We start from the raw sequence: 25,733 nt of genomic DNA, 5'->3' as shown, positions 1-25,733 counted from the left end.
CCTAACTTTAGTGGATAATCACCATAAAGAAGTGGAATAAGCCAGTCCTCTGCTTCACTCACTCTAACTTCTTGGAACCAGCTATCTAAAGTGCACTTGGGCTGGGGAACCTAAGTCTCAATGACAGAAAAACTTGCTTTATCAATGGAAATAATAGAGAAGTTCGCTGGACTAAGATGTTGATTGGTGGCAGTCAGTGGGGAAAAAAAAATCTCATTTTTAGAACAAATAGTTGAGATGTCCTATAAATTGTAGAAAAATATATCCAACAATTCAGGACTTGTAATCTAGAACTCAGGATCATGCAGGTTAACCAGAATCTTAAAATACTACATTGATAATCTGTTATTTTTGAGAGATGAATATTTACTGACAAGAAGTTTGATGAATGACTGAGTGAGCTGAACTGATTTCTGCAGAGGGTACTCCCTCCTATTTATACTGAAGCTACCATAAATTGCTCCAAATACTTACTTGTATTTTTTCCAGATTTTTAGTGAATAAATTAAAATAGAAAGTCATATCTAATCTGCAAATACCGGAGTCTGAGGACACAGTTTATGAATTTTCTTCATACCCTTTTTCTGTATGTCTATACATATCTGCTGATTAATATAAATTTCAAAGAGGAAACTTGATAAGAGAGAAGAAAGGAAAATTAAAATTTTGTCCTATACTATAGCAATTCACTAGCTCAAATAAATGTTGGTAAGAGAGAATTGAAAATTTGTGGCTCGGTTATTTTTCATAGTTATCTATTGATTTTCTTTACCCATGCTAACTTCCTACCTTATCATGAATCACTCATAGTAGCAGACATTTAGCAGGAGTCATAGTTACAAATAATGAATATATATTTTGTAGTCTCCATTGGCTAATTATTTCTTATTTCTTCAAGTCTAACAAGGGCCCTGTCAAAGTAGCTGCTGTTACTCCCACATTACACTGGAGGAAACTGAGGCTCAGAAAGGAAATGTGACTCGAACAAGGTAAGAGAGCAAATGACATCTATTTTAATCCCAGGTGCCCAGGTTTCAAGTCCAGTGGTTTTCCTAATATACTAGAGCTGTCTTGATATTCTGCCTTGGTTTCATGTTAATTGTGCTATTGGTCATGGTAAGAATATTAATGAATACAATTACCAATGATTTAGTAAGGGAACAATTTTAAAAGCTTAAGTTTATTAGAAATGGCCAATTTAGTTTTATAAGGGATAGGTCATACTGAAATAAGTGACTGGATTTTTCTAGGATATAGTTTCCATGGTGACCATGGAAAGACTAACATTATATGCTTGGAATTCCAAAAAGTCCTTAGTAACATCTCAGAGATCATTAACTCAAATCTTGGACTGTGGGTAAAGTACCTTATTAGATAGAAACCAGGTTCAAAACAGCAACTGAAAGTATAGAATTTTCTAGCTGGAAAGAAGGCAAAAATAGAACACTCCAGGGTCAGATTGGGTGTTCTTATTTGTGATTTATAGGAATATTTAGAATTGTGACTGTGATGTTTCTGGTGTGTTGACAATATAGAAACCAGGGGGGAAATCATCTAATGATGTTTAAAAGAATGTGTTCATTGTAGCATGCCTCAAAATAACTATTACAATTAATCTGAATACTTTTGCAAGAGCTAATGGGGTCACTTGGCTAGGGTGTTGAGACCAGCTTAGAGTAACACTTAAGGAAAGAAAGTACGCAAAGCACTGAGCCTCTTGATCCATTGTTTTTGTTTGTTTTCTTGTTTTGTTTGGGTAGTAAGAAGGTTATAAATATTAAATATATAAGAAGGACAAGATGGTCCAAATTGGATAGATACACAGTCATATCAGATATATATAAAAAGAAGCAGATTGTCCTCTAATTTTCCTTTTTTTTAAGATTTCTTTATTTATGCAGAACTGGGGTACAGACCAGAGGTATGGGGGTGAGAGGATTCACCAGAGACAGAGTGGGGAGCAGAACAGGCAGATTGACTGAAGTGCACTGCTGAGGGGAGCAGCGGGCGAGACAGGAGAGGTCTGCTGCACCATGTGGGTTGCTCCCTGGCCAGCCAGGGATCAAACTCATGCTGCAGTGGCTGTGGAGGGAGGTCCCTGTCCTCTAATTTTTAATCCATGGTTAACTGTACTCCACTAACCTTCAAAATCTTTCATATACTAACGGATTCCAACTGCGTATTCCAGTTATCCAGCATCTCTGTTCTTCAATGTCTCTGCTTCCTCCTCTCTCTCTCTGTCTCCTCTCCCTCTCTCCATCTCTACCTCTAACTTTCTCTTACTCTCTTGCATTTCCTTTAGCCCTCTTCTCCTCATGCAAGCTCTTATTCTTTCCTCCATACCTTTGTACAGACATAAAATGTCTCTTCTCTCTGTTATTTTGAATGTCAGTTATTTGATGCCCAAGCTCAAGACTGATCCTATAAATAAATGACTGAATAAACAAATAAATTAACCTATTTCTTCCAGATTTCAGGGGTCAGCCGCCCTTGTAATGATTTTGTTAAGTCCTGCCCTCTCAACATTTCTCTGCCCCCCATTTTCATTGTTTTAATTTCTATTCATTTGTATTTTATTTTATGTTGTTCAGCTTTAGTGTAGTATTAGGCATCCTTGTAAAGCTAAAATGTCCTAGAGAACAAGGCTGATGTATCCCTTTCCTCTGCACCTTCTGTAGCATCTGGAGAGAAAGTAAGTGAACTGTTACTCATGGGTCAAATTTAGTCTTCCATGGGTGGAAATATACTTCTAAAACTTCTTGGCTTTAACAGAAGATGGCTATGGTCCAATTTTACCTGCATGCACAGTCATAGACGTCTTTCCTCCTTCACCTTCTCAGTCCACTACTTTAGTCGATCATTGTGGACACTTGGGAAATTCACTGCCAAATGTGCAGTGACCTAAACCAAGGAAAGAGTCAAGGATTATAGTGTTTCAGTTTGCATGTTCACTTGGAGTGTGGGACTGCAAGAGATAAAGCCATCATGATATTGGGAAGAATCCATTTCAATGTCCAGGGAAGAAATTGGCATAAATTCTGATAATGCTATATATTATTTGATGACTAATGTTGTTCAGTTATCTTTGCTTTTTAATAAGAATGTTTTATCTTCTGCATGTTCTAAATTAAAACCTCCCTATTTCTTGTATTTTACTACAATGTGTAATTTATTATTTCTCTCTAATGTAAGATTTATTTTTTATTGAAGTCACATTGGTTAAGGACATTATGTGAGGGTTTTATGTAGTAGGGGTGTGGTGGTCTGGTGAGCATGTTGAAAACACACTGCTGTGGTGCCTTGTGGAGAAGGAATATGAGGGTGGCAAAGCAGAAGCAAGGAATTAGCAGGTACAACCCACCCTATGATGCCCATTTAGAGGGTGAAAAATTACTAGGCTGAACTCGCCACACCCAATCCTAGGTCTAAAGGTAAAGCCCAACCCTGTTACAGAATACCTGGGAACAGGCCTTTGGATCTTTTACTATAGAATCCTCCTCTGTCCAAACAGCATTGCGTAAATAAAGAACAGGAGGATTGGCATTCAAACACATCAAAGTCATCTTTACAGACACATCACCCAAAGCAGTGATAGTGAAGGCAAAGATAAGCAGCTGAGACGACATCAAATTAAAGAGCTTCTGCACAGCAAAAGAGACAATAACAAAAACAAAGAGAAACCCCACTGACTGGGAGAACATTTTTGCACACAACACTAATGATAAAGGACCGATCACAAAAATCTACAAAGAGCTGATGAGACTCAACAAAAACAAAGAAAATAATCCAGTCAAAAAATGGGCAGAAGAGCTAAAAAGAAACTTCTCTGAAGAGGAAATGCAAATGGCCAACAAGCATATGAAAAAATGTTCAACATCGCTTGTAATCAGGGAAATGCAAATCAAAACTACCATGAGATACCATCTTACACCAGTGAGAATGGCACATATTAAAAAAAACTAACAACAACAAATGTTGGCGAGGGTGTGGAGAAAAAGGAACTCTCCTGCACTGTTGGTGGGAGTGCAAACTGGTCCAACCACTATGGAGAGCTGTGTGAAGATTTCTTGGCCTACTAAACATAGAGCTTCCATAGGATCCAGCAATTCCACTCCTAGGTATTTACCCAAAGGACACAGAAACATCAATTCCAAAGAGCACCTGCACCCCTATGTTTATAGTGGCACTATTTACAATAGCTAAGCTTTGGAAACAACCCAAATGCCCAAAAGTAGATGACCGGATCAAGAAGATGTGGTACATATACACCATGGAACACTACTCAGCATTCAAAAAAGATAAACACATGCAATTTGCAGCAACATGGATGGCACTGGAAGGGATCATGCTCAGCGAAATAAGCCAGAATGAAAAAGAAAAATACTGGATGGTCTCACTCGTAGCAGGAATCTAGAAAACTTAAATTAGGGACCAGGAAGAAGAATATAAGAAAGAAAATATCAAAATCAATAAACAACTATGAACCAGAGACACTCTATGGGGGGTGGGGGGCAGGGAAAGGAGGGATTGGGGTCAAAATATGGGGGTTGTAATTGTATGGGGAATATAAAAATAAAATTTAAATTAAAAAAAAAAAGATAGACTCTTGGAATCCCACCTCTGACAAGCCCTGTGTTTAGCTTCAGTTTTCTCATCTGTGAAGTGGAACTAAGGAAGTCTCAGGAAGGCTGTGGGATTGGATGAGATAACACAGGTAGGAGCACTGGGGGGTATTAGCTTCCTTTCTCCCTTGGGTTGGGACATTTAAAGGTAGTGGTACAAGGTATATTTCCACTCATAGATGACATTTAAATGTAGTCTGCCTCCGAGAATAGAAGAGACCATTTTTAACACACACACACACACACACACACGCCTCATGCTTATCACTTGGCCATCAGAAGCTTTAAGGTAAGGAGACCAGAGGACTAGGAGGGTCATTTCAACCTCCTTTATTCCATCAACAAGAAGCTAGAACTAAGAGTGAGAAATAAAAAAATCAAGAAAAGCAGTCATGGAAACGGCCTGCCCAGCTCCAGGCCAAACCAAACCTTAACGTCACACCTTCTCCAAGACGAGGTCATGAGAACCAGCATGTGCATAGTGGCCAACTGTTTCAAAGTGTATTCCTTTCTGTAACACGCTCGCTCTGGGAATGTGATTTGGATGGTGAAGCAGATTTGGAGGGTTTGGATCTGCATGTAAAGAAAAGGCCAATATGAAGGTTGAAGTAATAACTTTCACCTGACAGCCAGTGGAAGGGTTTACTTGGGTAAATGGTTTTCTAATTGACAGTTTTAGGCCCTGGCAACAGCAACAGAAAGGGAGTCCAAATCCTGTTGAGGGACTGTAACTCTAAAAGCTGTGTTAATGCGATAGATTAAATGTACCAAAGCTGAGGCAGCCCAGTGCAGACCCCTGGGCTGGGGATTGCCTTCCTGGTTTCACAACTGTTTATTTTGATTGCTTTAAGTGTTGTAAAGCCCCATTGCCTTCTTTTCAAATTTCTGGCCCACCTCTACCCATATTGCTAGTTCATTTGAACTTCTTTCCAACTTTTGCTTCCTCACAAAGCCTCTGCTAATCATGTGGTCAAAGATTTGGGTTGGTAAAGTTTGGTTACCCTGAACAGCCATGTGATCTAGGATTCTTCTTTTTTCCATGCATCTGCAGAACTTGTTCACACACATTATCTGTAATAGTCAGTTTATGCTGCATAACAGACAATCTTAAAATGCTGAGGTCCTCATGGGTTGGTTCGTGGACAGTGGTTTGATTAATTTGATCTGGACTCAGCCACTGACGGGCCGTGCTTTGCAGTGTTAGGTTTTTTTTTTTTTTGGAGGGGGGGCGCTCCAAGCTCTGGGTTGGGTGCAGGTGTGCCCCATGTTTCCTTTTCTTACTGGGACCAGCAGCTACCTGGGGTCTGTCATCATAGCAAGTGGGAGAAGTTCAAGAGGAAAAACCAAGTACACATATCAAGCCTCTGCTCAAATCACTACGACTCATCTCCCAAAGCAAGTCATCTGCTCAAATCCAAAGTCTAAGGGCAGGGAAACATACTCTTCCCCTCATCAGAGGAAGGAAAGTACTCAGAGATGTGTGAAGATTTGGGACTGGCACCAATGTGCCAGTCTACTACATCCTTCTTCTCCAAGTCCTGGTTCTAGTCCTGGTTTGGACAGCAGTGGAAAGAAAAGAGACATGGAAAGTATGAGCCCCCAAAAGGTACTATGTTCATTTCCTCATGGTCTACTCCATTCATTCTTCCATTTATACTTTCCCTGAGTCTTACTGGCCTATGTATGCTGATGACGTCACTTAAATAATAAGTGTCACCAGTTGTGCTCCTGTTGGTGTAATTTAAGACCCACTTCAGAAACTTTCCCAATTCAACTTGAGATCCCCCAGGAGTGTCTGACACTTGTTGACACTGATGCCTGTGAATCATCCAAGGGATCAGCCTCATCAACATCAGCTGTACCTTGGCAATATCAGTGCTCTCAAACTAAACACAGGTTTTAAAGAGGCTGTGTCTACTATAGTTTCCACTATGAGGCTAGAGAAACAGCGACACATTCTCCACCACAGCCAGTCACCTTCCTTGTCACATTCTAAAGAAGAGCTGCTTATCATCCCCACAACAAACTTATTACAGCAGAACTGTCAAGGTACCCTGGATCTTTCACTCTGCTCCTGCTACCTTCTGGCTACCAGTATCTTCATCTCTGTAACTAGAGGTTAAATTTTTCCCTCAGAACTGAAAAAGGCTTCTCTGTCTTTGCATATAGTAGACCAGAGGTACCAGGGAATCAGCAAGCACCAGAAGACTTCATCCAATGACTCTTAAGGCTTGGTCCATCCTGCCTCTTCCTCCCTGAGGGATAGTCCCCTGGCTTCAGTTTTGACACTCTTGTCCAGAGTTTCTCTGCAGGATTAAGTCCAAGTCAACGCTAGTCAGCTTAATATCCTACTTTTCATTTGGTGCCCTTCCTTCCCTGTGTTGCTTCCCTACTCAAGTTGGTGTTAATTTCACCTCATAAAAAGACTACTTGTACCTGAATCTCAGAGTCATTTTCTAGGAAAACAAATCACAGCACTGAGCCCTTTATGAAAGTGGCTTCTTTGACTTATGCCTCTAGGCTTCCCTCCCCCTTCCTCCTATTGAAACTAATTTGGAAAACTTCCAGTATGCTTTAATTCATGTTTTTATTTTCAATATGTTTTTCACTTATTCTGTACCCCTACCCTTCTTGCCAGAATAAAGCTATGTAAGTTGCCAGGCGACTTGACTTATAGATACATCAGACGGACTTGCCCAAGTTAATTCCTGGATCCAGCCATATGTACAACTCTTGGCTCAGATGCCCAAAACCACCACAGTGCCAATTCACATTCATCACATTCTATAACATTTCTTGAGTCACTTCTATATGCTTGGGACACCAAATCATATAAGAAATAGTCCATGACTGTAGAGAAGTATGATCTGATGGAAGAGTTCTTCTCACTGAGGCAAATGAACTGTTCTCTGCACCCCTCCCCCTTCCTATTTTGAAAAGATGTTAATTTCTATAGCTACAAAGAAAAGAAAATCCAAATTGCTATACTTTGGTTCATCTAGCATGTGCTTATAAAGCCATGCAGATCATGGACTTTTCCCCTGTGTGACCAAAACTGGAAAGAAGGACCAGAATTGACAAGGAAGACTTGAAAGGAATGTTGTTCCATCATTGTGCAGCCCAGAACTCCGGGTGAAATCATTTCACTTCTGAGGGCGCTGTTGTAAACTTAGAGCACTAAACCTGATGGATAATAAGGTTCAAATATTCTGTGGATCTGTATATTCAGATCATTCATTCTTAAAGGGAGGTTTATGATACTTGTATGTCTTCTGGGACCAGAAAGAGAAACTACTCCATGGTGCTAAGAGTGGGAAAGTCACTTAGAAGCTTGTGCAGGTTTCCTGTTAGGTTTTATTTGCTAAATTTGGCCAAACTCTGATTGTTGGTCAGGACCATGAAAAGAAAGAAGAAAACCCACATGTAACTCATCAAATATTTATTTTGTGCCTACTATTAGCTGCCAGCCACAGGCACTGAGAATGTAACATGAAGTAGACAATTTATTTGACCTTATGATGCTTATAGTTGTCTCACATCCCCATTTGCCTGAGTCTGGCTCACTTGTTTGCACATCATCTTCCAATTTTTTTTCAAGTTGTTTGTAATGAATTTGTTGTATGCATATATTTTGATGATTTTACCCTATGACATGTTCGGGATTCGATGTTAAGTTCTTCTGCCCGAGAACAAAAGAGGAAGAGTCACACCCACAAATGTTCGGGGGTGAGGATGGGAGAAGGGAGGATTGTGTCTAGAAGAGACTGAGCACAACTAGACCTGAGGTTGTTCATGGGCCTTTTGCTCTGGGGTAAATACCAGTTGTTCAAGGCAGATTAGAGACATGTAGACACCAGGATGCCCATCCATCTGGCGGGCCATTTGCCTTCAGAATGTAAAGAAATGTTTAAGCAGAAAGATGGAATTGGAGTCCTCACAGCTGCTTTGAGAAATTTCAAAGACAGGGCCAATCAGCCGGGAAGGGAATGAGGAGGGCATAGAAGAATGATTCAAATATCAAAAGGGAAATCAGTAAATTTGAAACCCCAGACCTGGAAACAATTAGAGGTCAGCTGGTAACTGTCAAGAATCAATATAAGAAAGATGTAATTTTTAATAACTCAGAAGTAAAGTGTGCTGTTAGCATACTAGGACTTGAGATAGGGGGTGAAATAAGTGAGAAGAAATGTGGTCTGTTAGCAATTATTGTGGATGCCAGGGCCAGCTTAAAAGAATGACTCTCACCTTCTCAACGCCCTGCTCCTCTTTCCCCTCCGTGCAGCCACCAGCCTGGCATCCCCAGGGCACATCTGGCATATCCACATCTCACAGTTCACTGCACACGTACCCAGAGCTCTTCTACATCCATCCAAATATGAATGTCTCTGACACCTTCTTTGCCAAAGAAGCTGGAGCTGTAGGAAACATTGAAGAGTCTTTGGTTCTTAAACAAATAAATGTTTACCTACCTATTGATTTTTGAGCCAAATTCATACATTAAAAGCTTCCAGGGGCAACTCTAAAGTAGTGCAAGCAAACAGTTTCACATTTGCCAAGTTTTTGTAGCTCTCGAAAAGACGGAAACAGGAGCCAAACTGGACGGCATCTTTTCTGCAGAACTGAAGAAGAGCGCGACTTAACGGTCACTTCAGAGATGGACACTTTTCCAAAGGAAGAAAGAACAAAAACTGCCTTAGCAACCATGCCATGTAAGCAGACAGGAGGATCCCTGAGAAGTTTAGATCAGCATTTTGCAAACTACTCTGTGAAATATTAGTTCTGAGTGATTTTAATGGGCATTTCATTAAAAATTAAGAGAAAAAATAATGAGTTCCAATGTCAAATAAGTTTGTGGTGGGAATTTTACAAGGACTATACCTGAGAGGAGAAAGTATACATTGTACAAAAATGAACAATGATGTAAAATATATAAATTTTTTAAAATGCTGAGTTACACAATGTTAAACAGATTCCTTTATTGCAGGACTTCTGAGATCATTTATGGACTCTGAATGGGATTGTGAATTTCAGAATTTGTGAAAGGGGTGGGATTTACTATTGTGCCACTGGAAAGTCACCTCATCTTGAGACCATTTTTTTGGTTGATTATCTTGCCAAAGCCAAGTACTTGCTGGCTAAAGTTTTTCTTTAAGTCAGCAGGTGTCAATATCTTAAGTGCATTGAGATTTAAATGGGTCATTGCAGGGACAAGAATTACACCTTTGGCACCTTTTCAAATTTCATTTCTTCTAATGCAAATTCTGGGCTGAAAGAGTACTCTTATGCTGCTTGCTTCTGAATCCCTCTGATTTTTGAAATGGGATAAATTTCATGTAGCCAGGTAGTTTGACTGAATTCAGGATCCCAGTCAAGCGTCAGTCTGGTCTTAATGTCAGTCTCATTTGACCATGGTGTAGAAGTAATTGTTCCCTGCTTTGTTTCCCTGTAGCTGGAAGTTATTAGAGGTGAAAGGAGTCTTGGAGATAGCCTCTCCTGGCAACTTCAATTTACAGTCAGGGAAACTGAGGCCCAGAGATAGGGAAGAAATGCCTTAAAACCAGGTAGCCACTTTTTCTAGAAGCAACTCTTACAAAGCCCACCCAGACGTCTGCTCCCCCTTCTTCGCTCCCAGGCATAAAGAACCTCAGGTTTCCTCCAACTTCATATCCCACTTAGCTCTTTAGGAGTCTGAAGCAATTCAAATGAGCCTCCTTGCCCTGTCACAGACTGGAGCACATTAAGGGCAGGAAATTAGGCAGGGGCATGTTTGTAGATCCGGTGCCGATTACTCTTCCACTCAGATTGTACATCCACCAATACGGAATGGATTTATCTCTAATTTATTAAAGGTCGGTCAGCATGGATTGATAAAGGAAAGGCCATGTCTGATAAATTCACCTAAATTGAATTCTTAGGCCACATTACCAAATCAGCAGACATAATTTATCTGGATTTCAGGAAAGCATTTACTGCTGTAGCATATAACAGATGCATTTATTAAGGCAAAGCATTGTGTGATGGTTAAGTGTCAGGTGGCAATTCTGGAAACAGGTTTAAAATGGCCCAGAACCCAACACTGGGTATGCTGGCAGGAGACACTTAAAAGTACAGACAGAGGGGTCAGTCTGGGGGTCATTATTTCAAAGTCCTTGACCCTAATTATAATTTAATTTCCACAATGGTCATATCTCTTGAGAGCAAAATTGGGATGAAGGGGACAGTTTTAAAAGGAACAGGCTGAAAACAAGTTCTGAATTTCTTTTTTCAATCAGACTGGCTCAGCAAGGACTGAATGAGTTATTCTTCCGCCAAATGAACACAAATAAACAAAAGAACAAAGGAAGCCAAAGACTTCTGTCCAACAAAGAAGTGCAGTGAGGAACTCTGAACAAGACAGCGATGGAAGAAGGTTTCATGAATACTCAGAACTCAGATAGTCTGGCTGATAGCAGCAAGAGAAATGGAATTTAGGGTTCTCGAGATATAAATAGGCTCAAATAATTACGTAACTGTGAGTCATTAATATCCTTGCTATGGCCTCAGAAGGCACGAGCGCCTAACTCTGGTTTGAATTTACCTCTTCTTAAAGTCAAGATTTATGCATCAGCCTTACATCTTTATCCAGGCAATGTGGAATGGATTTCTCTCTAATTCATTAAAGGTCAGTCAGCATGGATTGATAAAGGCAAACCCATGTCTGATACATTTACTTAAATTAAATATTTCCTCTAGGCTACTGCAAAGGTGACCTGAGGTGACCGTCATCAAGAATTTGCCCAGGCTCTCCTCAGGCCCCCCATTTTATCCTTTCCTCCACTTTACACTCTAGGACTCTATGCCTTCTCTCTCATATCCCTCATTGTGCAATACGTGACCACTTGTTCCATTTTCTTTCTTCCCCACTAGACAACAAGCTCTATGAGGGCAGAGGCTATGTCCCTCTTGTTCGCTATTATATATCCAGCTTTTACATAGTGCCTAGCACTTAAATTCACCCACATAGTCTTAAGCTGAGATCTCTCTCTAAATGCCCTCACCAACTCCTTGGGATTCCCAGAACAGTGGTTGAATGCAAATTGTTTCTTACTCAGGAATAAGCAGTGGTGTTTGTACTTGGTCTCAATCACTCGTTTCTAGGTCTGCCCCAAGGTGTCCCCAAGGTATCGGTAAACGCCAATACCCTCAAAGCAGCACTGAGCATGCCCACACTTGTGCATATTTGTTCTACCTGCAACCTCCCACTTACACTCCACCCCGAATACCTATCAAAGCCATCCAGGTACCTTGGGCTAACACTTCTCTCTGGGGGTTCTTTTCTTGTGTGGGACCATGTGCTGTGTGATGCTTAGCTGTATGTGCCAACTGGAAGGGTGTTTTGAGATGAGATTAACATTTAAGTTGGTAAACTTTAAACAGATTGCCCTTCATAATGGGGATGGGCCATACATGTACAATCAGTTGAAGGTCTGATTAAAACAAAAAGGCCAGTTTCTCCAAGCCTGGGGAACATTCCAGCACACTGCCTTTTATTGGACCATCCACTCTCCATGGTCTCCAGGCTGCTGGCCCATATGCACATTTGAACTTGCCAGTCTCCATAGCCATGTGAGCCAATTCCTTATAATAAATAGTTTTTCTATATGCCACTCATGTTCCACAAAACAATGTTTTAGTCAGTGGTGGGCTGCGTGTGATAGTGGTCCCAGTTGCCTTGTATATCACAGCCATGGTGACATGGTAGCCTTTTGAGCTGGCAACAATCCCATAACTCTCATGTTGGCCATGTCTTTTGATAGCACTATTTCCCCTTGGTTCTGATTTAATCTCATGTTGTTTTGTTCATCAAAGACCCTAAGGAGGCAAAATCCACTGCTAATATCGCATTTGCACAGCAATGAATTGACTTAATGACACAGCTGCTGACATTAAGCCAACGCTATATCCAGTTGTCCATTTGCTCTGGAAAATCCTAATATACAGGAATATCGAGCATTATACTTTCATTTAGGTTTCTGGACTGTTGAACTTAGGAAAGTAAGTTCCTTCATCCCACTTCAGCTGGGATGAAGACAAGAATGCCTCCACTGTTGCCCAGTGACACAGAAGCCTGAGGGACCCCAAAAATTATAGCAAGAGTCTAGCGCCCCATTCAAGGTGCCCCATTCAAAGTCTAGTGCCCCATTCAAGGTTCCTCGGACCTCCAAGGACACTCTGTAATGTTTCCAAGCTCTGAGAGGAGATTTGAGAACTACTATCCTGTCCTCCACACATCCCTTCAAGACCTGAGCTAGGCGCACAGGGAGAGTGTTGTCCATAGTTGTGCTCTGGTCACTCATCATTCCTCATCCCATCCAATCACATGCCTCCCTCTTTTACACCTATGATGATTGACAGCAATGACGTCCAATTGCAGCATTTCCTTTCAAATTCATTTGTAGCACTGAGAAGCAGGTTTCTTCAATTCTCCAATACACGTTACAAAAAATACGCTTGCCAGAATGTCTAGACAACATACAGAGCATACAGAGTGGAATCATCCTGTGCCTTGATCATTCCCCTCATTATAATTACATAACTACTTCCGGGGCTGGAGCCATCAATCTTATTTCAGAGGAACAATTTTCCAAATCCATATGTGGAGAGATGAAGAAAATATTGTCAGTGGGGAACTGGCAAGGAGAATCATCCACGCACATCTGTGCGATCCATGTAGCTCTGTGTAGCAAATCTCACTGGCACCTGGACCACAATCGTACATCCCAATTAAATGGACCATTAAATGCCACTGTGCCCACTGAACTAACAGTGAGCCTGAGGCCCAAAAAAAGGTGAGCCCATGTATCCAAGTTCATACAGGCTACTTACAAATGGAGCTGATGGGACTTGTTAGTCAAATGGACCTTGAATGATATCACTACCTGGATTTCCTGCAAAAGAATGTCATCATTGAGAAATCTTGAACTTGGTTTAGAATATAGCTTCCTAACCCTGAACTTCCTGTAACTATTATATTACAGAAAAAGAACAATCATGGAGAAAAGGAAAGGAAAATTTTAAATATTCTTTTCTTCTTGTTCTTGATTCATTCCCAACCTTCAAGATTTATATGTGATGCTTGTTTTGCCCTGGTAGAATAATGATTTCTTAAACTGCTAATGCAATTATCACCATCATCATCATCATCAATTTCATCATTTTAATTCCATGTGAAAGGTAAGGAAGAGAGGGTGTTTACCACAATGATTTAGTAGCACTGTTTGGTTAAGGCCACATTTGTAGTACTATGAACTAGCTTCTTTCTGGTGCATTTGAAACACTGCCAAGTCACTTATCACTAACATTTTCTTGAAGAACAGAGCTTCTTTTCTCTCCTCCTGTCGGCTTGCCAGAAAGCATTCTACTGCTATAGCCAGCTACAAGATGGGATGGGATAGAAGTATGCATTAATTATATTCTAAAGTCTGCCATAAATTCTTTTTTTTCACATTTTATTTAAATTTTATTTTTTATGTTCCCCATACAATTACAGCCCCCTTATTTTGACCCTAATCCCTCCTTTCCCCGCCTCCACCCCCACATAGAGTGTCTCTGGTTCATGGTTGTTTGTTGATTTTGATATTTTCTTTCTTATAGTTATTCTTTTTCCTGGTCCCTTATTTAAGTTTTCTAGATTCCTGCTATGAGTGAGACCATCCGGTATTTTTATTTTTCTTTTTGGCTTATTTCGCTGAGCATGATCCCTTCCAGCTCCATCCATGTTGCTGCAAATTGCATGTGTTTATCTTTTTTGAATGCTGAGTCATAAATTCAACAAAGTGAATCTAGATGGAAAGATTAGAAGCATTAAGAATATTTCCTCAAAAATTACTTGAGTATGAAGTAATAGAAATAAGACAACACAGAATAACTATGATTTATGTATATTTTAAGGGAAGGAGAGGAGTCTTCAGTTCTTTACAACTCTCTATAGAAATTTGTTCAAGACCCTGATCCCAGTGTATATCTACAGAACCATACCATGGCCTGGTGGGCCATTTCAGGAGGTAGGATATTTCATTTTTTAAAAGATTTATTTATTTATGCATATAAGAAATGTAGTATAGTCCAGACATGCGGGGGGTGAGAGGATTCACCAGAGACACAGCAGGGAAACAGAACAGGCAGATTGACTGAAATACACTGCTGAGGGGAGCAGAGGGCCGAGACAGGAGAGGTCTACTGCACCATGTGGGTTAGCTCCCTGGCAGTGGCTGCTGATAGCAGTTGAGTGTCTGCTGTGACTTAACCCTTGCACCACCAGGGAGGCCCCTGGTAGGATATTTTAGAGGCAATTAGGAAACATAGCAAATATTAGGGTTTGAAGAAAGAGGTGAGGATATTTAAGAGGGAAAATATTGAGAATGTGAGAGAAAATTACAAATATTGGAACTAAGAGTTAAATTTAGAATGACCATACAATTTATCTTCCAAACGGAGACACTTTTGAGAGATCATACCAGGATGGCAGAAATAACAGCCTGTATGGTCATCCTAAGCAGAATGTTAATACTGCAAAGAGAGAGTATGTATTAATGGCATGAATTAATGACAAGGTCAGGAAGAGGTACTATATTAGTTTGCTAGGGCTGCTATAACAAAGTACTACAGACTTGGTGGCTTAAACAAGGGAAATTTATTTTCTCACAATTCTGAAAGCTAGAAGTCCAAGATCGAGGTGTCAGGGGGTTGGTTTCATCTGTGACTTCTTTTTAGCGGATGGCCATTTCCTCCCCGTGTTTCCACATGGCCTTCCCTCTGTATGTCTGTGTCCAAATTTCCTCTCCTAACAAGGATGCTTCACATTGGGTAGGACCCATCCTCATGACCTCATTTCAACTTAATTAACATTTTAAAGTCTCTTTTCTAAATATAGTCACATTGTGAGATGCTGAAGGTGAGGACTTGCCCATATGAATTGGGGATGGGTGTGGGGATGGGTATAATTTAGTCTTGAACAGGTTCTGATTTTTTTTTTAGATTTATTCATTTATTTATACAAGCACTGGGTACAGTCAGAAGTGTGGGAGGATGAGAGAATTCACCAGAGTCTGAGCAGGGAGCAGAACAGGCAGAAGGACCAAAGTACACTGCTGAGGGGATCTGTGGGTGGCAGAAGAGGTCTGAGCGCCATGTGGGACCCTCCCCGGTGGCCAGGGATATAACCAGCGCTGCAGAGGCTGCGGGCAGCTTCGCAGCCCAGCACTCAACCACTGCGCCACGGGGGAGGCCCTTCAGGTACTGATTTTTAAACAAAGACCAAAGTTTGATAAAAGTAGTTCATGCATCTGACAATGGTTAGACTCTTCAAAAGATCAAAAATTCCTGGATCCTAAGATACCTCACTTACCAGGTAGAGACCAGAGGAACGTGGTCATATGCCAGCATAGCAGATGAAGCAAAGTTTCACAATAAAGAGTAAGAGTGATGTTTAAAATATTTAACTGATTTGTTACAGGCATTGACAAATCAGCATGAACATCAACTATCACTGAGCTGGAACAGGGTCCTGGAAGCTGCCCTATGTGGCCAGGGTTAACTTTTAGTTGAAGTATTATGGGAGAGGCTTACTGGTAGGGCATGTCCCAGGGCTGTTGCCTGAAGAAATCAGGGCAGCAAGGGATGTTTAAAATTTCTTAGTGAGCAACAAATTGTGCACTTTTGTATGTTCTCCAGCTTGAACTGTGCTCACTTGCCTGGGTTTCTTCCTCTTGTGATCTGTGCAATTGGGGCAAATTTCCAAAGAATGAACAAGGAATAAATAGAAGAAAAGACATGGTATTAGAGGCTAGCTGAATTGGCAGGGCTTTGGTGAAATTCAGTAACTCCCCAGCTTAGAAACAAATCATCTAAAGAAAATTTTCTCACATCAACTTACGTCTCTCAGAAAATCATGATAATCTTCACCATTTCTACTATAACCTAAAATAACAAAAACTTGGGTGTGAGGAAATGATTATAAGGACATATTCCTGAAGTAGCAGGGTTGATGAGAATTTTGCAATAAAATTTTAAACAATGTTTAGTATCAAAGTGGAGTCTCCTCCCTCGAGACAGGAGGCTTTTGAAAGTTACACCTTACTTTGGACGATGAGGATTGGAATGCATGAAGACAGTAAAAGCCAAGAATTTTGCACAAGGTTTTGTGGGTAAGGAATAGGTAGGTGTCAGCCCTTTACGCTGAAAAAAAAAAACACTGATTTTTCTTTCCTAGATTTATTGTAAAATCATTTGCAGAGAATTTGGGGGAAACCTTAGAATAGGAAATCATTTTACGTGGTAAATAACTCCAGCCATAGACCAGCCTGACAGAGGGATTGAGAAACCCGCCAAGCAAAGAGAGGCTTATGTTGTATTGGAGTTAAATCTCAGAAGAAAATATTGCCAGGAGGATCTTCATATTTTGCCTCTGATACGGAGGATGGGAAGAGTGGGAAGGTGATGAAGATGATGACCACCAACAGCAGACAGGAAAATGTAACTGAAGATGGCAGCTCCAAGAAGATAGATGGGCCGTAGAATCCCAGAGCGCTCAGATTCACTTTAGAGTTTTCAGGTGATGATTCCCTTTGATTCATGGCTGCAGTTTTAAGGGCAAAAGAACCTAGTTAGCCAGAGATGGGCTGCAAACAAAAAGAAAGACTTCTCCAGCTGGGAAAACAAAAGATGTTTGCAGTGATGTTGATGAAAGCTTTTTTAAAGTGAGAGGTACAGAGAGAGTGTATGAGGAAGGCAGCTGGAGCTTCTCCAGGCCAGCTAATGACGTATGGGGCTGCTGACACAGCGGTTCAGCCAGCCAGTGCCGGAGAGAGCGGCCTTGGGGACCTGCCCTTTTCTTGGGGTTGGACCCTAAGAGTCCAGGTCAGGGAAAGCTTTGCCACTTGGTTTATAAGACTTTATTTCTTATGCTCTCGTTTAAATGCTCACCACTGGGACAGAGCTAAAACTTAGCTTTTCTCTTTTCAGACTTCATCCCCTTAGCAGGTGTTTGGTTTCTAAGATCAGAAATCAACAGGGGAAAGGACATTAGTCTGGGTTATAAAATGAAATGAAACGCCTCTACTTTTTCATCTCCTTTTAACTAAAATGCCTGGTGTTTTGCTCATGAGGCTAAAGGAAAAAAAAAAAACAACCCAAACTGAATATAAAATACCCACTTGCTCCTTTCCTCATCCCAGGGTCCTAGGGAACCATGTGACTTGGTAATTATGTTGACCAAGTGGTGAGGTTGTGCCTAGGTAATCTGAAAAGTAAATTATTGTGCATGACAGCATAATTTCTCCTTTTTTCATGTTGTTTCACCAATTAAGGCAAGACGACATGCACTGCAAGGGCAGCATATGTGATGCTTTATAAACTCACGCTGCAGGTCCCACTTCATTTCCCTTTGTCACTAAGTGACTTCTAGTTCTACCTTATGAAATTCCAGCATGGGCAACTTATTGTCTCAGGAAGTAGTTTGTTCCATCATCAAATTTTAGCATAAGATGGATTCTAAATTTGACAAAGGCTCCTTCCAGCTGAAAACAATAACTGATGCATTGGAACCCAAGGGCTAGGCTCATCAAAACCCATACTGCAGAAACTGCTCTTCTATTTCAGAGCTATTCATATAGCTAAGCTTGTCGCATGCCGTTGAGTTCTAGGAGAAACAGTTCAGATGCATTAGTGTTTGGAGTTTGGTTTCATTTCATTGATAAAGTTTTATTTCTAATGGAGTGGATTTAGACATTTGGAAGGATTTCCTACCCTCATAGGAAGGTTTCAGCACACTGGAACAGTTACTATGAGGAGGAGTAGAGTGTAGAGAATGTCCTTCTCTACATGTCTTTCAATATTTTACCAACTCCAGTATCTCTACGAAGCTGCTGCATAGGTCACCCCTAAAACAAGGGTAAGTACACCCCTCCCATTTAGTCAGGTACTTCCAAAACAGTGGGAAAATGCCCTAAATGTCCATGTTAGGGGTCAGCAATCTTTGGCCCACATGAAAATCTATTCTCTTACAAAATCTTGTTGTAAGGCCCTGTGAGCCAAGAATAGTTTTTGTATTTGTTAACAGTTGGAAAAAAGGTTTTAAAAGAATTAATTGTGACATATGAAATTCAGGTTTCAATGTCAATAAATACAGTTTTCTTAGAAAACAGCTAGTTCATCATTTATGTCTTCTCTGTGACTGATTTTACATTATAAGAGCAGAGTTGAATAGCAGCAAGAGAGACCATATGACCTACAAAGCTTAAAATATTTTCTATCTAACCCTTAATGGAAACATTTGTTGCCCCTGATGTAGGTCCTCCCCAAGTCTTCCTAAATATATTGCCTTGAATTTAACAATCTGTTTGCCTAGATCTGCTTCCTCCACTCACTGTTCACAAAGCTTGCTGTGCATGCCTGGCACACACTAGATTTTCAATAAATTCTTAATGAATGAATATAACCAATGATTTCATTATAAAAACAAATGGAATGGGATAACAGAAACTCCAAAGATGAAAAGCCAATGGTACTTCTGCTTACAAAGAGCACATCACAGAGAAGCTGTTCTTGATGAATGTGCAGTTTGTCTAAAATGTCTGCAGTCCTCTCTGTATGCGAGAGATCTATGGTTCTAGACTCCCTGGCTTGTAATTACACAAAATCTTCTAATGTCAATCATAGGGTCAATCCCTATACCTTTCAAGTGCAATCTTCTTGATTATAAGCAGCCACCGACCAAAGACATAAATTAGAGAGGGAGATTTCTCAAACCCTAGGGCAAGAGTTTAGTTAGAAACAACTTGGAAAGTGGTTTAACTTCTTGACAATTACTCACCCTCAGCACACAGAATTCAAAGCAAACCAATTATTTCCCACAGTGTCGAAGAAAATAATCATTTTGTGTTTCTTGTTGGGTGGCTTCTTTTTTCTAAGCACCATCGCCCTGTTTAAAGCTAATATAAAGGAGATGTGGGTAGGGAAGATAGAATTCAGTGTGTTTGGTCCTGTCTCATTATTTCAAAATGCCTTGTCTTGGATTTAGAACACTTGGGGACTTCAAAAACCTTTGGAGTATTGCAGACATAAATTGAAGTTATATGTCTGCCCAGCAAAGATACCCAGGGTCTGCTCTCACACACCCTCTCTCAGGAAGAGCCAAGCATTCCTGCATAGAAGTAGTCAGGAAGTGATAAGGCAAAACCAAGAGAAATTCCAGAAAGAGAACCAATAAATGCCTCATCCCGCAACTAGAAATATACTATCAATAGTTTATGTATATTTTCAAGAATACAGAATGAAAAAAATTGTGTCATCGAGTATAAACTAGAGCAATTTCATTCTTTCAGTCACTCACTCATCTTGTCTATGAAGACTTCTTCAGACTCTGGGGTTAGCTGAGTCACCACCTTTTCATTATTCTTAGAGTTTTTCACAGTTGGCTTCCTTACAACCCCTATGGCATTACATACTCTAATGCTTTTAGTGACACGCCTCAGCCTCTAGAGGGCGTTCACATCCCCACATCAGAGTTCTGATGTGATGTGGGTTAAGAACACGATATAGCTGGGGGCATACTTTTGGTGGCGGGGCAGAGAGGTTCAGATTTGTTCTGCCTGAAGTAGCCATTGAGCACGGCTTCTCCTTTCCTCTAAATTATTTAGGAAACCACTTATAAAAACTTGCTTCACTGTTTTTTCTTTCTACCCATGCAACTGCTATGATAATCCAGGCAAAAGGATCCCTGCCAGCTCAAATTCAGTCCAAACTACTAACAAAGAAGTGGGGGACAGATAGGCATTTTGTAAAAACTTCCAAACAGTAATAAGTGACAAGATAAATATTGACATAGCATTGTTCACAGACTCAAGCTCTAACCACCCCACCAAAGGAAATCCTTTATTTGGAAATGCAATTTCAAAGCCTCCTCTCTATTCATAAAGGGGGCTTCTTTCTTCTTGGGATCAGGCTAAGTTGATCTCAATGATGAAGTCTGATGAGGGAGGTGGAAGAATGGAGGCCGTGAGAAGAGAAAGACTGTGGGCTGGAGGGGGCTTGGGAGCAGCTGCATGAGGTACGGGGAACAGAGGGGAGAGGGTTGGAAGGAGTGTTTCTCTGGACCCCCTTTAATAGTCATTGGATCATTAAAATAGGAACTCTTTTTTTTTAAGATTTATTTATTTATGCATACAAGAGGTGGGGTGCTGGCCAGGGATGCGGGGGTTAAGAGGATTCACCAGAGACATAGTGGGGAACAGAACAGGCAGATTGACTGAAGTACACTGCTGAGAGGAGCAGCAGGCGAGTCAAGAGAGGTCTGCTGCACCATGTGGGTTACTCCCTAGCCAGGGATCTAACTCGTGGACAGCTTCATAGGTGTGTCTTAACCCCTTGTGCCACCAGGGAGGCCCAGGAACCCTTTTATTTACTCTTAGCCTTTGAAGTTGTTGTGTCTGAATTTGTTGAACACAGCAATGTTCTGAGACTGAAGTACGTGGACCTTCAGATCTACCTATATAGATACTGTTTATCCCCTTTGAACATTCCCTTTAACACCCACAGAAGGTGGCTGACTGAGGGTTTGCAGGCTCTGGAGGCCTGTTCCACTCATCATGATGATCAGGATGAGTTTTAGGTAGAGTCCAGCAGATCAGGGCAAATATAGGTTACAAACTAGGACCCAAGTGGTAGTTCCACTCTGAAAAGGCATGCTACAGCAACAGCTCAACTTTTCAGGGAAAATTCCCAGGTGGGAAGCAAGACTCCTGCACGAGGGGGTCTGGGGGAAATTTCTAGTAAGTGCAGGGTAGTCTTTCATTCTGGAGCCAAACCATCTTCTCTTTTTATGAAAAGAGTTCCAGAGAAAATATGGGGTGGGGGGGTTATTCCAAATATGGAGTCTGGTATTAACAGAGGTTCTCTATTTCTATGTGAAATTGCTTGATCTGCTCAGTGACATCTCTTAAAGATCCTTAGGAATCTGGCTTTGGCATTGATGAAAGATCACTTCTAGAATCAAGGCAAGGTTATCTGTAGGAGGAGTATGAATATGCATCAAAGACTCACAACTAGACCAGGGTCAGGGTGAGGAATTTATGACAGAAGCAGAGAGGATAATCATCTTCTCTTTCTGGAAAACTTTCTTATTGAATTGCTATCAGAAAATTATTTCACTATAATCTGATTATAGTGATTATCTTGATAGCATTATTTGCTGTCAAGAAAATAAAAATCTTTGCTTATCTAGTAGGTATATAATTGCACCTTGTTTTAATTATTATGTCTCTGTTAATGAGGCTTAACAGTTTCTTACAGGTTTAATAATATATACAATTTTGGCAAATTATTTAATTTTCTTGCCATTTATCTATTAAATCTTGTATTAGTAAAGACCTTCCCAATTTGTAACGTTTATTTGGATTGCATCTTTGCTATTTTTATTGTACAGTTTAAAAATTCTTACGTAGTCAGCACTATTAAACTATCTTATTGCTCCAATCTGACATAATTATATTACACCTCTATGAATGTAATATATTTTTCACTATTTGGAAGTATGACAAAAATATGACATTTTTACAATTAAGAAATTAGGCTGACGTTTATTTTGTGTTATGTGAATCTAAAGGACTGAACTCAATTTGGTATCCAGTTATTCCAACGGTATTCAATAAGTGATCATGAATTTCCATATATTCTAAGGAAAAGCTAGTAGAAGTGACAAAAAGTTATAGTTCTATACGTGGCTACAACATAATGAGTATTGGAAAATTCGATAAATCCCTTTGCTTTTATAGTCATCAGTCTGTGCATCTCTAAAATGAGTGTTTTAGATTAAGGTCTCTTCCAAAATTAGCATTTGAGGATTCTCTGCCAAAGTTATAACCCTTACTCAGGAAAAGATAGGCCCTCTGTGACTGGAGATAGCGTGAAAGCGCTGTCTTTAACCCCTGCACCACTGCTCCCCTCAGCAGTGTATTTCAGTAGATCTGCCTGTTCTGCTTCCCTACTCTTTCTGGTGAATCCTGTCACCCCCACTTGGCTGCCACTTGATTGGCTGCACCTCTGGCCTATACCCCAGTTCTTGTATGCACAGATAGATAGATAGATAGACCCTCTCATCACTCATCTGGAAGTTGTTGTTTACATTTCTCAGGTAACTTACAGACGAGCCCCGTTGGCCACATGGCTATACTGAAAGCCAGGACCCAGCATATTTACTTCCTTTCGGAAGGCTACATAGGATACGCCTGGCTGACATGAATGGTGCCTAATAGGCTGTAAATAACTTTGACCACTTGACCTTGGTCATGTTAGTACGACCCCCATCAGGTCTCCTCAACTGTGGGACCATGTGGCTGCCCACGCACTGCTTTATAAATGAAAAGGTATTTCCCCTAATTGGGAGAGGAAGCAAGGTAATGCAGAGCAGCGGTAAGGCATGCATTTCGTGAACGCGTGACTTGATTGGCTGCCACAGTAAATCACCCACAGCCCTGTGCTGTCACTTTCTCCTTTTGAGCAAAAAGACCCTACAGAGGCATGGCTTTGAGTTACTTGCCTAAGGACCAAGTTAGCTACACTGTCTAAACCCCAAACTCACCTTCACTTAGCAGCATTTTCTATCATACTTGCATATCCCTCTGCTACATCTTTTTCCTGCTTCCTAATCAAAACCATTTTCTCATTACCCTACATACCTGTTTTTTTCCTCTCCTTGAAGTGTTGGTTCAGAACCCAGATTTCCTGAGAATATTTTTATATTTGATGAAAATAATTGTTACTATTGCTCCTCCTACTACTACTATTGCCACTATCACCTCACCATGAACTGAGTCCTCTATGTGATTGACACTAAAATAAGCTCTAAAAACATCTTCTACTCTTGCATTCAGGCTGCCTGAGTCTAAATCTTATTTCTGCCACTTATTAGCTGCGTGATGGTATTTTAGTCACTTAACCTTGCGGTGTCTCAGTTACCTTGTCTGAAAATTGGGAATGTTAATAGTGTATCTTTCATAAGATTTTTGTGAGGTTTAAATATGAAGTATTTAATTTTTTTAAGATTTATTTATTTATAAATAAATAAGTCAGGAGAGGTCTGCTGTGTCATGTGGGTAGCTCCCTGCCCAGCTGGGGGCTCAAACTTGTGCTGCAGAGGCTGTGGACAGTTTCATAGGTTGTGTCTTAACCCCTTGCACCACCAGGGAGACCCTGGCCTGTTTAATTTAAACCATCATCATCATCCACGGTATTTTTGCTTAACATTTATCAGAAGCTTAGTATGTGGCAGGCATGATTTAAATGCCTCACATTTAGGGGCCTCCCTGGTGGCCTAGGGGTTAAGTCTCAGTGCTATCACATCTATAGCCTGAGTTTGATCCCATGTCAGGAAGTTAAACCACATGTGGTGCAGCAGACCTCTCCTGTCTCGCCGCTGCTCCCCTTAGCAATATATTTCAGTAAACCCACATGTTCTGCTTCCTACTCTGTCTCTGGTGAATCCTTTCACCCCCCACCCCTCTAGTCTACAGCACAGTTCTTCTATGCAAAAACAAATTTAAAAAATTAAATACTTCAGGCTTTCCTGATGGCGCAAGGGGTTAAGCACTGCATTATGAAGCTATCCACAGCCACCGCAGCACAAGTTTGATCCCCGGCCGGCCAGGGAGCAACCCACATGGAGCAGCAGACTTCTTCTGGCTTGCCCGCTGCTCCCCTCAGCAGTGTACTTCGGTTGGTCTGCCTGTTCTGTTCCCCACTCTGTCTCTGGTGAATCCTCTTATCCCCAACACCTCTGGCCTGTACCCCAGCTCTTGTATGCATAAATAAATAAATCTTTTTAAAAAAATAAAATAGGACCTCCCCTGGTGGCGCAGGAGGTTGAGTGCTGTGCTGTGAAGCTGTTCACAGCCTCTGCAGTGCCGTTTCGATCCCAGCCGGTCGGCGAGGGTCCCACATGGCTTGGCAGACCTCTCCTGTCTCGCCTGCTGCTCCCCTCAGCAGTGTATATCGTCAGTCTGTCTGTTCTGTTCCCCACTCTGTCTCTGGTGAATCCTCTAACCCTCCTGTGCATCTGGCCTATACCCCAGTTCTTGTATAAATAAATCTTTAAAAAAAAATTTTTAAATAAAAAATAAAATAAACAGGCCAGGAAGCCAAATTTCAGATGTTATTTTTGCAAGTGCTCAAGTTAGCTGCTGCATAATTACCTACCCCAAAATTTAGTTTCTTTAAATTACATTTTATTCTAGCTCATGATATTATGCATTAGGGGTTTGGTTCAGAATTTGCTAGCTGGTTCTTCTGTTCCATCTGACATTGACAGGGGCATAGCTGGTGGGTAGACTGAACTAGAGAATCCAATATTGTATTATTCATATAGGATATCTGGAGACTGGGATCAGCTGGGCTCTTATTTATCTCCATGGTTCATCAAGCTCTTTCCACAGAGTCTCCCCATCAGGTTAATCAGATTTAAAAGGGAGACTCAGTGCTCTAAGAGAATAAGCTAGAAGTTAGCATCCTATTAAAGGCTAACCTGAATGGTGATAGAGCCATTTTCTGTACCCTGCTGGTCAGGGCAGAGTCCAGTCCAAATTCAAGAAGAGGAAATACAGATTCTCCCTCTTGGGGGAGGAGCATCACATAACACAGCATCTTTAATCTGGCACCCCAAAATCCCATGCTACTAAGTGAAGTTTAAGTCAGATATTACTTAAAGTTATTCATTCTAAGGTCTAGCACTTATTAAACATTCCAAAACTAGTAGCTGTCAATAAATGGAAATCTTTATCTACCCAAACCAAATGCTGTGCTCTCAGCTGTATGCTTTTCCCACTTCATGGAGACAAAAACCTTGATGAATGAAAAGCCTGAGCTTCACCAGGTTGTTAACAAGATCTGCCCTTGAGCATGTCTTTTTTCCTTACTCAAGCCTGAATTTCCTCAAGGTAGGGATCTAACTTCATTTGAATTCCTCACTGTGCCTAAAATAGTGCAGTATATTTAATAATAAGCCACCAAAGTCATTCAACAAATGTTAATTAGTCACAAAACTCTAAAAACAAATGTTTAATAGGATGTTGTTTTTAAACA

General features: G+C 40.8%; 1 long non-coding RNA gene across 4 annotated transcripts in view; it reads left to right on the top strand.

Annotated features, from left to right (window-relative positions):
* The first annotated feature begins 1,299 nt into the window (after window positions 1–1,299).
* LOC119239360 (uncharacterized) overlaps window positions 1,300–25,733 on the top strand; it is a 105,614-nt gene continuing 81,180 nt past the window's right edge. For all 4 annotated transcript variants that reach the window (XR_008550602.1, XR_008550603.1, XR_008550605.1 and 1 more), the window contains exons 1-5: window positions 1,300–1,357; window positions 2,592–2,692; window positions 10,895–11,283; window positions 13,640–13,835; window positions 14,553–14,665. This is a non-coding gene — a long non-coding RNA (uncharacterized LOC119239360). The remainder of the gene's footprint in view (window positions 1,358–2,591; window positions 2,693–10,894; window positions 11,284–13,639; window positions 13,836–14,552; window positions 14,666–25,733) is intronic.

The sequence above is a fragment of the Talpa occidentalis genome, unplaced genomic scaffold (assembly GCF_014898055.3).
Source record: "Talpa occidentalis isolate TD23 unplaced genomic scaffold, MPIMG_talOcc4v2.1, whole genome shotgun sequence".
NCBI classification, from domain to species: Eukaryota; Metazoa; Chordata; class Mammalia; order Eulipotyphla; family Talpidae; genus Talpa; species Talpa occidentalis.
Note: the sequence above shows the minus strand (reverse complement) of the source record. Positions and strands in the feature narration are given on the sequence as shown.